Source organism: Patagioenas fasciata, chromosome 12, assembly GCF_037038585.1.
Source record: "Patagioenas fasciata isolate bPatFas1 chromosome 12, bPatFas1.hap1, whole genome shotgun sequence".
NCBI classification, from domain to species: domain Eukaryota; kingdom Metazoa; phylum Chordata; class Aves; order Columbiformes; family Columbidae; genus Patagioenas; species Patagioenas fasciata.
In genome coordinates this window covers 18106109-18118997 of record NC_092531.1, presented here as the reverse complement: position 1 = coordinate 18118997, position 12889 = coordinate 18106109, and the positions used below count along the sequence as shown (strand labels likewise).

Genomic DNA, 12889 nt, shown 5'->3' with positions numbered 1-12889 from the left:
CTGTGGGGCTGGCGGGGCCGGGGCAGTGCCCGCAAGCCCGCGGGGGATCGCCCGTGGGGCCGCGCCGTCGTCGGCCGAGGAAGAGGCGGGCGGGTGGGAGGGGAGGTGGGGAAGCGCGGAGCGCTGCGCGGCCGCGGAAGGCGACGCGTGGGAAAGTCCGCCCGCGGGGTCCGATGAGCTCAGCCAACATGGCGGCCCCGGCCCTGCTCGTTCGCTACGCGCCGTGCGGAGCCGGGGAATGGGGCGAGGGGAGGGGGGAGGCGGCGTTATCCTCGCTCCGCGCAAGGTCCCCGCGGTGGGAAGCGGTCGGGGGGTACCGGGCGGGCCGGCGGGAAGAGTTGCCGGGCCGGCGGCCGGGGCCGGCGGGCAGATCTTCCTCCGGAGCTCGTATCCCATCTGCATGTAAATGACCTGTGGAAGCATCTCCCCCGTGCGAGCGCGGCTCGATGGCCATTGAAGCGGAGTCAGACCTACCCCGGGGTGTTATATTTAGGGTTTGCGCCTGCAGGGACAGCGGGATCCTCGGGAAGGTGCCTTTAAAAGAAAAAAAAAAAAAAAAAAAAAAAGGAGAGTGAAAGAGGGAGGAAAAGGGAATGAGAACAGGGGACGTTTCGAGGCGCTCCGTAACCGCCGCCGCTGATAACGAGCGGGATGTGGAAATGGAGATGGATTTTATTTTTTTTGATTAAAACTTTAGTTGGTCCTGGGGATCTCGCTCGCTTCTCTTTGCTTTGTTGAATGGAAAGAGATACACGGAGAAATGCAGGCCTTGTCAGGATTTATTGAAGTTGGGTTTAAAAAACGTGCTTCAGATGATTTTTCCCATTTTCTCAGATTTCAAAGGCTCCCCGCAGTGCGGCTGCCTAATTAATGGTGAAATTCAACTAAATCTAATTATGCAGTAATTTTAAAGCAGTTAGTCCTGGGCGCTGCTTTGTAATAGGAACCCAGTTTTTAAAGTTTGCTTAATGTGTTGGTTTAGGGAGCTTGGGGAGGAGAGGGGTGTAAGAGACAGAGCTGTGAAGGGTGTTTTTCCTTCCTTCCCCCCCCTCCTTTTTTTTTTTTTTTTTTTTTTTTGCTTTTGTCAGGCAAAGGAATGTAAAATATAGACCTAAAACACCCAGCGAAAGGCAAGAAGAGAGGCTGTGTTATCCATCGTGTGTGATACGGGTATTGAGTGAGAAGCACCAGCGAAAGTGTAAATAACACAGTAGTTAATAGGGACCATAAAGGTATTCCTGGCCTGTGGATTGTGGATTTCCAAGTGCCAAGCTGTTTTAGAGAGGATCTTGAATCCTGCGGTAATAAAGGGGCAACGGAGACACACAGCGTCTCTTCTTGGAAAATAAGAACCAGATTTCTGCTATTGAAAATCTATTGTCATTAAGAGGAGAGGCTTGTGCTCACGAAGTTATAAATCTTATCACCCTTTTGATAACACAGTTGTAATCAGTTAGCATCGCATTCAAACCCAATTGTAAAACTGCCTAATTTAATATGTCATACATGTCATTAAAACTTTATTTTTCCTCCTTCTCTTTTTTTTTTTTTTTCCTTCTCTCTACCCATCCCCCCCTCCCCCCCCAAGTAAAATGTCAACAGATCTGTCGTGGTAACGTGCGGCAGGGAGAGCTCGGGGTGGCTGCGCGGCTCCGGGGGCGAGCCCGGAGCTTCGCTGAAGAGGGTTTGCCTTCTCCCCATCTAGGTAATCGGAAGCGTTTATATCATATTAGAAGAAGTTTGGAGGGGGGGTGATAATAATGAAAATAGAGGGAGGGGTGGGAGACAAGGGAGAGGAAAACGCGATCCTTCTTCCTTCAGAATTGCGATCGCTCAATGAAGTTCTTTGAAAGAAACTTGTCTTATGATTAGCTAAGCAAACACATCTGCTTTCCTAGTTTGGGCTTAGCTAATTATCAAAACAAAGGGGCCGTTTCTTCTTCTACCTTGCTGGAAAGAAGATGTTATTTCAGGAGTCCTGTCTCTCCTCCCCCCGCATCCACACGCACAGTCAGCCCCTATCCCAACCCTTCCCAGCGAAGCACCACGCTCGTTTTATTGGGATTACCGATGGGGAAATGAGTTTGCGCACTTCTCTTCCTAATGTTAAGCTTTATCATTACCTTCCTTGGAACAATATTTTTCCAACCAAATGTCCCTGCGGCAGGGCGGAGGGTGGAGGTGGGGTGGGAAGGGGAAGGGAGGAGGGGGAAGGTGGTTTTGAATTGCGGACCAACTTCGCAGCTATTTGAATCAAGCCTGCACTCGGTTGATTTTAGTTGACAGAGCGTGTGTTGAAGCTGAACTCTATAATTTGCACTTCTGTTCTTTTATTAGAGTTGGACAACGAACTAATGAGCTTTCCCCCAGCACAGTGTCAGTTGTATTTATTATCTTTAGAAAACTTTTAGATAGAAGAAGCGTTCTTTTAAAGGGGCAAAGGTGTGGGGAAGGTTTCGCGTGGTATCTTTTTTTTTTTTTTTTTCTGGAGGTGCGGGGATCAACTTTGTGTCTGTGTGGATGTGCGTGTGTGTCCCTGACCCCGCGAAAGGCGACGCACGGGGTATTAGAGGAGGATAAGCTCCGAACTAGATGTGAAATCCGGACGATGCTGTCCTTGGCATGACTGGGATGGTGGGAAGATAACCCAGAGGCCATCCTCGCAAGACACCCCCCCCTCAAAAAAAAAAATAAATCATTGCTGCTAAGGCGGAGGCTCCGCGGTGCGGAGCGATGGGCGAGAAGCGGCGTTAACCCCAATTTGATCAGATCTCTGCAGGAGCGGGTTAACTTTATCAAAGCGAGAGGTGGCTTTAGACATGTACCTGAGAGACAGGAAAATAGAAAGGTGGTAATAATAATAATAATAATAATAATAATAATAATAATAATAAACCCAAAGGAATTATTTCTACACACAAAAAAACAGGACGAAGTGTTTATCACTGCGTGCCCATCAACGCATGAAACTGCACACGTTGCTCGGAGCCTGCTCTATCCGTGTGAGTCGTGAGATATTTTGAATTTTGATTCCAGTGTGTTTTCTTTGAACTGGGCCTTTCGGTTTATTAAGGCAGGAAGAGGAACTCAGCAATCCTCTTTGAAACACGCTTGGTTTAACTATTTTACACAAGTTTGCCCAGGTCCCTGGAGATTCTCCAGTTGAAGAAGATTGAAATTAGAGTTAAAAGCTGGCGGGGGGGCTAGGGGGTGGAGGGCGAGTGTGAAAGAGGGTGATGAATCTATTGTAAATGCCCTCCTGTATTCTGATGTGTTGGTGAACGGAACAGAAATGCGCGTTGCCTTATTTGATCCATACGCGCGCATCTGTATGTATGTGGGTGTATGTCATATACTCTCTATATGTCTACATGCCCACGCATATATAGGCCACGATTAATATTCTGAGAAATGCTGGAGAAAAAGCTGGTGTTTAGCGGCCATACGGAAAGGCTCACACTGACTGTTTCCCAGCAGCTTTACTCCTAAACTTTGCCTTTCCTTTTGTTTTCTTTTCTTTATTCTTCCTTCCCCCTCTTCTTGTAAATTGCTGTTAACGTGTGTCTTTATGTTCTGTCTATAACTAGGATGTAATCAGGCGCCCCATGTCTCTCTCTAAAAGCATTTAATAAATGTCTATTAAAGCGCTACAAATGTAAGATAAATTTAGTGGCGCTGCTGTCTCCCTGTATCCAAACGGTAATGATGGATTTATCAACAGGGATTCGCCTTCAGCGCAGTGAGAGAGATTTACTCAACAAATAAGTCGGAAAAGCACCCACCCAAATACAATCATTTATACGGAAACTGATTTCTTTACAGCACCACAGATTCGAGGGAACATACCGCTTATTGCCTTTTTTTTTTTTTTAACTCCACACCCCCCCCCCCATCCTCCTTTTATTTCCCCCCTTTTAAACACAATCATTGAAGCTGGGAGCGTGTGTCTCTCTCTGTTTTGGGAGTGTTTGCCTCCTTGTTGCTAACAGAACCTCCCAGACTCGATCAAACCCGGATCAATGCCTAATTTCTCATCATCGCCCTCCCTCTTCTCCCCCTCTTTCATTCATTTCTTTTCCTTCAGCCCCAAAATGTCGACGATATGTGTATTCGGTATCAAAAGTCGTCGGGTTTCGGAGTCCAAGATGGATGATGAAAGGGGGGGGAAATGATGCCTGAATTGTCTGTGTGTCTCTTCCTAAACGCTTGCGAGCGGCTCCCACCGCCGAGGAGAGATGCTCCCAACCTCAGCTGAAATTTCTCTCTCCTTCTCCTTAGCCCTTGCTTTAAACACTACCCATTAGCCTGTATGCGAATAAAATGAATGAACTCGGAAAGAACCACCATTCATTGTTGAATTCAAGCACTATAAAAAAAAATAAAAAGAAAGAAAGAAAGAAAGAAAGAAAAAGAACCAAACAAAAACAACCAACCCTGAAATGCAACCACATAGCGCCCTAAGATTATTTCCCTTTCCTCGAAAGTAGCTCCTAACCTCAGATTTCTCCCCCACCCCCTTTGCCTGGTCTTATTTTCCCCCTTGACCACAACTTTCTTCGATTCGCCTTGGAAAAAAAAAAAAAAAAAGCATGTGTTGATTTGATGGAGTCCTTCAAACAACGGACTTGCGAGAGCTGTATTCATTCTGAAATATTAACCCTATTTTCTGAATTTCCTTCCTTTCAAATAGCTGCTTGTATTTTACTATGCTGGATCTCCGATTTAAACATCCACAGTTCTAGGAGCTTGTTAGATATATCTATATTTTAATTTAATTTCGCTGCTGTACATAAAATAACAATAAATAAACCCGAGAACTTGTCTTTTCTTTTGCAGAGAGTTTTTTATTCTTCTCTAGAAATTTCATTGAGATGTCTCTGTACTTTGTTTGTCAGTTATCTTTGTTCCTTTTAAATAAAGGGCTTTTAAATGGACTTATTGCTCCCAGCGTGGGTTCTTCTCTCTAAATGTTAGAAAATTGTGCCATCTACCCGCTATTCTAAGTACTGTCACACTCAGAGACCTCCAAGGACCTTCCAGCCCCAACTTCAATACAACTGTGTCAAAGGGTGCCTAGTAGCGAGACGAGAAAGGTTTGCGTGGATTTTACAGATTTCCAGCCTGAATCGCTCTCTGAAGCGCCAAAATGATCTGCAAAGATGCAGTTGGTTTCCTTTGATGGCTCCTTCTCCGGCCCCAGCTCCAACTCCAGCCTTTGCAGGGACTAATGAAGCCTCCCTGCCTCAGCTACATTGCACTTTCTCTCCAGTGCATAGTTTTTCCTGCTAATTTTAGGCACGAAAAGTGTGGGTGTGCAGGGAAAGGGGGGCGGAGAGGGAGGGGAAGGTAGAGACTTCTGTCGTCTTTTTTTTTAAGAGCAATAGATATTTATAGTCGTGGCCTCTAACGATGAACATATATTGTTGTTAATTGGGGAAAAAAAAAAAAAAAATCTTCGCTTTTTGAGGTTGGTTCTGGCTGATTAGCTAGGGATGCTGCTGGCTGAGTTTCCAAGTGAGGGATGAGGAAAACAGAAATGTATATAAACTTCACAGGCCTTTTTATCTCCACGCAAATACTTTGCACAGTAACCCACTGCTACCCCCTTAGCTGGACTGCAACATTAGCGTTCAGGTTTAAAATTAGATTTCGAAATCTTTCTTGCTCGTGGGTAAGTAGAAATAGTTGAGAGAGCGTCTTAATTTTTTTTTTGTCTTTTCCCCCGAAAAAATAAAATCAGAAGTGCCCTCTAAATCAGTTAAAACGGATTCACAGTTTCCAAGTTTATGGTGTAGTTACATGTCTTCGAAATTATTTTTGCACCCCTTAGGAGACTTAGGAGAGAATTGCGAGTGTCGGCTGAGTATTTATGGGTGGGGGAAAAAACAGTGATACGCTTTATGACTTTTATGACTTGTTTCACACTGTTCAAGAAATGGAGTTTTAAGCAACATACAATTAAATCTATATTACTCTTTGGATAAATTCCAAGAAACTCCAGAATCAATTAGTTTAGAACCCTGGATACTTGTTGCTAAAAATTATTTAAAATTTAAAAAATAAAATAAAATAAAAAGAAGTAAAGACGACCAGCCAAGGACAAGTCTGCTCCAGATGTGATTTTTTAAGTCCCTGCTATATAGACCAGACAGGCTGAACAGTCTCGCTTCTCCGGTTTCCCATTTTACATTTATTCCTGTCGGAATATAGAGGCATCATAGAATCATTTTTCTTTCTTTTTTTCTGTGCGTTCCCCCGTTCGTTCCCTTACGGGCTCCTTTGGCAGCTTCGTGTTTTTGAGGGGTTTTGTTTTGGTTGGTTTTTTTGTGTGTGTTGTCTTTTTTTTTTTTTTTTCCCTTCGCCTTTTTGATACTTCCCAGTGTCTTTTTAACCATTCCGGTGATTATTGCTGCTTGTCAGTTACTTGGGTTAAAACTTTCCTTCGCTACACACAAACCACCGCCATGCGGACGAAGTCAAATTCAGCCCCTCTCCATTCCCAGGTTGAAGGATAATCCTAATTTTGAAAGCGGCTTCATCGGCCGCTCTCTTCCCTTAATCACAAACTGGTTAGTTATCTTAAATGTCATCTTCGTCCCTTCCCCATTTGGGTTTTTTCCTTGCCCCAGAGCCTTTTCCACCCCACACTTCTCGGGGCTCAAGTCGGCTCAGTTCCGGGCAGCCCAAACCGTCCCACCGCCCTCCGTTTCTTCCTTGAAGATCATTGTCTGTCCCTATTCTTTGCAACGTTTCACTTTTTCTGGACAAGAAAGTCGTCCTCGGTTATAGATGTAATGGAGTCCACCGGCAGGTTTTCCTTCCTACATTACCTAATCTCAGCCAAGAAGTTTCTGCCTTCACTTCTGCAACATTACTAATTAACGACCCCTGGAAATAAACTCTACAGTGACCTAAAATTTCATCCTCTCGGCTGACAGTTGCATTCAGCCTTAAAGAGAAACTTAAAAAAAAAAAAAAGAAGTCACGAAATATTTTAATTATTTTTATTATTATTAAGCAACTCTTAGAGAAGCATATGCTTGTGGGAAAAGCTTTAAAAGAGACATTTGACATCCAGACATCGATTCTGAATGAAACTCAAAGGAGGAAGGAGAGGAAGGGCTGCCATCCAGCAAAGTTTGCTGGACTTTATTCAGATAAAACTCGATCTTTCCCCCGCTGAAGCCAACGGCGAAATTGTACAATAGGAGGCAGGTCAGAGGACATCACATGGCCCATGTTGTCTCTTGAAATACGGAGAGAACCCTGCTACCTTCTTCAGCTGCCTAAAAAATATATATATATATTTATTATTATTATGGTCCACGTCTGATAGACACCCCCCTACCCGCTCTTATTTTGTATTTCCTATTCGCTTTATAGAAGGATGACTCATTTTCCACTCTCACTATTTCCAGTTTTGTGGCTTTACTGATGTCTTACTTAGGGAGGGAAAAAAAAAAAAAAAAAAAGTACACTATTCCTACCCCAAAGGTCTCATTAGCCTCCGCTGGCTGCTTTTAAGACAGCAGCTCGCTCTCTCTCCTCCAGCTGAATTTGTCCAACCCCTTCATCTTCTCATGTTTTATTTCGAGGTTTCGCTGAAAAAAAACATTAAATCCCAGAAAGGTCAGCTTCTCCCCCCTCTAATATTCCCGCGATCCGCTTGCAGCCCCGGGGTCCTGTCCCTCCTCCCGTTCCGAGCGGGGCTGCTGGAAGCTGGCAGCCCCCGGGAAGCGGCGGGGCCGCTCCCCCCCGCACCCCGCGCATCCCCCGCGCATCCCCGCCTGCTCGCCTCCCCCGGGGCATCCCCAGCCGGAGTCCCCGCACCCCGCCAGTGTCTGTAAACACCTTCCGCTCTTTATCTCCCAGCCCGCTCTGGCGAGAGGATTATTATTATTATTGTTATTATTATTATTATTAAAGACGATATTCAAATGGGTCCCTGTTTGTCTTCGCCACCAGCGTGTTTCAGAGCGATTATCTCATATCTTTCCTACAGAAGTAAGCTATCCCTCAGCCCTGGGTCAGGCATTGATCTCGCTGCAATGTAACAAACGGCCGGGTTAATTTTCCCTCATTACCATTTCCATAGCTCAGGCTCCACACACAGGACCGAGCCCTCCAGCCCGCAGCCCCGGCTGCCACCGTGTGCGGCTCCCGCCCGGGCTCACACACACACACACGGGTGATGGCAGCGCCCCCAAATCCTCACGCCTCGCTCCAAGCACCCCCACAAGAACAGGGCGGGTTCGCTGTCTCGCTCTCCCCTGTACCACCTTGTCTGACCCATTTTCGTATGGATTTGGGGTTTTCTTTAGGGCTGTACTATTTTATTATTTTTCAAACGTTGTTCTGCTCTCTAGAAATTAGAAGGATTTTTTTTCTCCTTACCCCGTTTACTTCTTAATCTTTTCTTCTTCTTTTTTTTTTTTTCTTTTTTTTTTACTTTTTTTTTTTTTTTCCCCTCCCGGACTCTTTTCATTCACCGGTTGCAAAAGAAAAGGGGGTTGGTCAACACCAAAATGGCAAAGTTCATCTTGGAAAAAAAAAAACCCTCCAACTACCTACAAAGGGGCTCAGGGCTTTGTAATAGCAGAAAGAAACAAAAATGAAAAGAAAATTGCAGTTGAGGCTAAAGTGTGAGAGTGTGTTTGTGTGTATGTATATCTGTGTGTATTTTAAAGGTTTCTTTGAACTGCCTTTGTGCTGACTAGGCAAAGCTCCTTGCCAATGCTAGTCACGGTTTAAGGAACTTTGAGTTAACCTCTTATATCGAATGAATCTTTTCATTTGGAAACCAATAAATCTCAATCTCTAGCCACCTTTTGTAGAACAGGCTGGGGCTTACCAAGGCAAGGCTGAAGCTTATAATAAAGAAGAGATAAAGTTTGCCAAAGTTTGCCTATTTTTTTTTTTCCTCCCCTTCTTCTTCTTCTTCTCTTGTAAATAAAAGTTTTGGAGAAGGCAGCGTTTGGAAGCAATCCGGAGAAGGACTTGGATCTATGCATTGTTTCACAGTAAGCCTATTTACTTAAATAGAGTCTTCAGGGATTCAAACACGAAAATGATTTATAGTTTTCCAACAAGTCATTATTTTGGTCAGTTGTTGAGGGTGGGGTTGTGGAAAAGGAGGGGGGTCCATACAGTCTAATAATCAATGTGTGTCTATGGAAAGTGAAAAGGGAGGGGTGGGGAGGGGAGGGCTCTCTAGATAAGTAGAGTTAACACTATAAACATTACAGACAATTGAGTTTTCCCATCTGAGCGGGACTTCGGGAGAAAAGGGGTCTTCACATTTATCAGGCATTGGAGAGAACGTGTGTGGGTGAATGAGAGGGGGGGAAACATTTCTCAGATCAGTTTGGAGTCACTCCTTTGGTTTCCGACTTGCACTTTTGCATATTGGCTATCATTTCTTTGAAGTACTTTGAAATCCAACGTTGTGTCTGATCTTTGGATGGTAGATGTGACCACACGAATCAATGTTTTGATTTATTTTTCAGTACTTATTTCCTGTCTAGTCTCCCTCGCTCGCTCTCTCGCCCTCTCTGTGATTATGCCATATTTATACGTGTGTATACATTATATACATATTATATATATAACACCCCTGTAGACATCTTTTTAAAAATCATTTGCAATTTCTCTTTCACGGAGGCGCAGTTCACTTCTCAACCCCTCTCTTTATCCTGTGTTATTTCAAGACGCTGTCTTCTTTCTGTCTCCAAATTGTTCCCGTCCAGGAGTTATTAATTACTCTTACAAGGCGGGAGATTCTTAACTAACAACAAAGTTGTAAATTACCACCTTCCCTCAAATATTTCTCATTTGTCAACCCTGATTGATTTGATTAATATTCCACCGGCTGAGATCATTTCAAGTTGCTCTATATAATCAGCAGCACCAGGCTGCTCAGCAGAGCTTCTGCTTTCGGAAAATATTTCTTTCCAGCCCTTAAGATGAAGTGTATTTTGCATTTGGTCCAGAGGAGGTAAACGCCGATCTATCGCTTAGACTTTAAGGCGCAGAGGCTTGAATACAGTGTTGGGAAATAAAATGGGCCGAGCACGTCGGTTTGTTAAAAAAGAAAAATAAATGGGGGCGAGGGGGGGTGGGGAGAAACGAATGCTAACCCCCTCATCTAAGCCTGGAAGAAAACACGGGTTTCAGCCCTGCTTGCGAATCTGGTTCAGCCCTCGCCTGAACTCTCCCACAGTCATTCTTTGCCTTGCACCCAGACTGTCACGTTGCCTGGAATAAACACCCAGCACTTCGATTTGTGCTTTGCTTGTGGACTCAGACACACAGAAGTAATAGTAATAGAGCGTAAATGACCTCCCCCCCCCACTATGAAATGACAGAAAATAAACTTGGCTTCAGCCCCTCTCGCTCCACCGCGAGTGGGTCTCGGTTTCTGGTTCAAACCCATCACATTGGTTTAATTATGTGACAGTAAATAACGGCGCCGCGATCATCTTTCTCTGCTTTTAAGATAAAAAGAGTCATCTGAGTGAACTTTCTGCCCAGTGCCAGAGCCGAACCTACGCGCACCGCTGCGCATATGCGTAGCCCACACCTACCGACCTGTATATACGTTAAAATATGGAAATCACTAGATATATAAAAATGACCCTTGCCCGTCTGAGTTCGGGCATCAGATCCCGGCTACTGTCCTTGCAAATCATCGATAGCCGCTCCCTCCGCCACCACTTGAGTTTTAATGTTAATTATATTAAGTGAAGTAGCGGGCTTGCCATGGAATTGAACATGATGCATGACGGCTGCCTGTTAAACGATCGATTGTGAATATCGCCTTTCTCTATCGATATTCACAATACAGCTTATCTGCGGCCGCGGAGGTAGCGTCGGGGTTGGTCTTGTATTTTTTTTTCCTTGGAAATATAAAAATGAGAGACTAGAGTGAAATAACATTCCGCCCAGTCACCTGCAATTCAATATGCACACAAGAGACGCCGATGTGTATGAGACGATTTTAATTATGATTAGAAGACACACTCTGAGCAAGAGAATAGATTTGGAGGCGGGGGGGTGGGGGGTGGGAAGGGGGTGCAGGAGGAGCATTAATGAAATCTTTCTCCGCGATACTAAAAGAAACAAGTGGTTGATACAACGGAGGTGATTTGTCACCCAACTCCAAAGCGGGGGGGTGGGCGATTGGATCTGAGCATCAGTCCTTTCTCCCCCCCACACACACCCCATCTCTTTGAAGCAAATGATATGCCATGATGCCTCCCTCAGACCACGCCTTTGCCGGGCTCTTCCACCCCGATGCTGTCGGAGCGGCTCCCCCTCGCCCCCGGCCCCCCCGGCCGCCGTCCCCCGGCTCCTCGGCACGGACATGCGGCATCAGCTCGGAGGAGCGCCGGGCTTAGGCCTTAAGCAGATTGTGTTTGTGCACATGAAACCTTTTGTCTCGGCCTGTGGATTGCCTCCCTTTTCAAACACAGCCGAGAAACAGTTCAGGGTCACTGGCAATACCCAGCCAGGGTGGCGGCGGGGTAGCGGGGGGGGGGGACAGGCAGAGATGACCCTGGCCAGCCGCCCTCCCGGACAGTTGTCACCTCTGGAGCCGGAGCGGAGAAGGTGGAGGTGCGGGGCGACCCGGGGACCGAACGAAAACTTCCCCTCGCCCCGAGTCTGCCCTTCGCAGCTTCTTCCCCGCGCCCCTCGGGCGTTCCGGGGCGAGGGGGCCCGGCCAGCCCCCCGCCCGCAGGTCTCCTACCGCCCCGGTGCTGTGCAATAGCCGGCTATTTTTCTCAGGATGTGACTTTCAAGTGGCATAATCTGTAGGAGTGTGAATCTGTTCTCGTTATGTTTGTCCCCTTCAATGTTTCTACAGGCTGTATTTTTGTTCCTTTCTTTCTTCCCCCACCCCCCCCCCCCCCCGCCGCTCCTTTTTTTTTTTTTTTGTATAAATTAACTCCGACTGAAACCACCAGATTGTTCCGAGGAGACTACCTCCCTAATGACTTCATATCCAAAAGTTGACTGACACTCTAGCGAACTGCCAACACCTGTTTCCCAGCACCCAGACTCCAGAACCCACCAGACCTCGTAAATTTAGCTTCTCCCTACTTCGTCTCAGCCTCCCTTAATAGATGACGTGAATATCTAAAGGGAAGGGGGAGGGGGAGATGGAACTAGGTCACATTTGAAACTTTTAATTTTTCATCTCTTCTGAGCGAAATCTTGGAGATAAAAGGGCCGGACATCTCCTACCACCGCCTGCCCATCCCTGCCGAGTGCCCGGGGCTGGTGGCAGCCCAGCAGTCAGGGTCGGGCTCCAGGGCTGGGGGCTTCCCGCGGGCTCTGCTTAGCCGGGATTTAGGTGCAAAACTCAGCTCTGGCCGGCAGATTGCCTGGGTCGTAACCACGACCCGAAACCTTTCCTCCCCCGTTGCCTTTTCCCGAGGATGCTCCAGCTATCAGGCTCTTTGGTCCCACCCGGGCTCCGCAGCACTTTTGCCCGCAGACACCCGCCTGTGTCCCGCACGGATGATGCCAGGCCGGGCCAAGGGGGCAGGGATGCGACGAGGAAAGGAGCCATACCAGGGAGCGGGGCAGAGCAGCAGAGGCTGCCCCGGGAGGAGAGGAGTGAGGAGGTAACGGAGGGCATGGCACCCGGAGCCTGCGGGAGGGATTTACCCCGCTCCAGACCACGGGTGCCAGGACAGAGGAGGTGGCAATGCCGGGTCCCTCCGCTTCTGGGCACCGCCCGCCCCCTCGCGAACCCCGTCGTTCCCTGAGGTTCGCACTCAGAAGGAGAAGAGAAAAAAAAAAAAAGAAAAAAAAAAAGGAAAAATGTTTTGTCAAAGTGGGAAATCTTTTCCAGCTGTAACCAGCCTTGCCGTAGAGGCCACTGAGA

The 12889-nt window shown here is 46.7% G+C and overlaps 1 long non-coding RNA gene across 1 annotated transcript; it reads right to left on the bottom strand.

Annotated features, from left to right (window-relative positions):
* Positions 1-6990: 6990 nt before the first annotated feature.
* LOC136107058 (uncharacterized) lies at positions 6991-8288 on the bottom strand. Its single transcript, XR_010652220.2, has 3 exons — positions 8085-8288; positions 7488-7601; positions 6991-7286 (listed from the first exon to the last, which is right to left on the bottom strand). It is a non-coding gene; the product is annotated as an uncharacterized lncRNA (long non-coding RNA).
* Positions 8289-12889: the final 4601 nt, after the last annotated feature.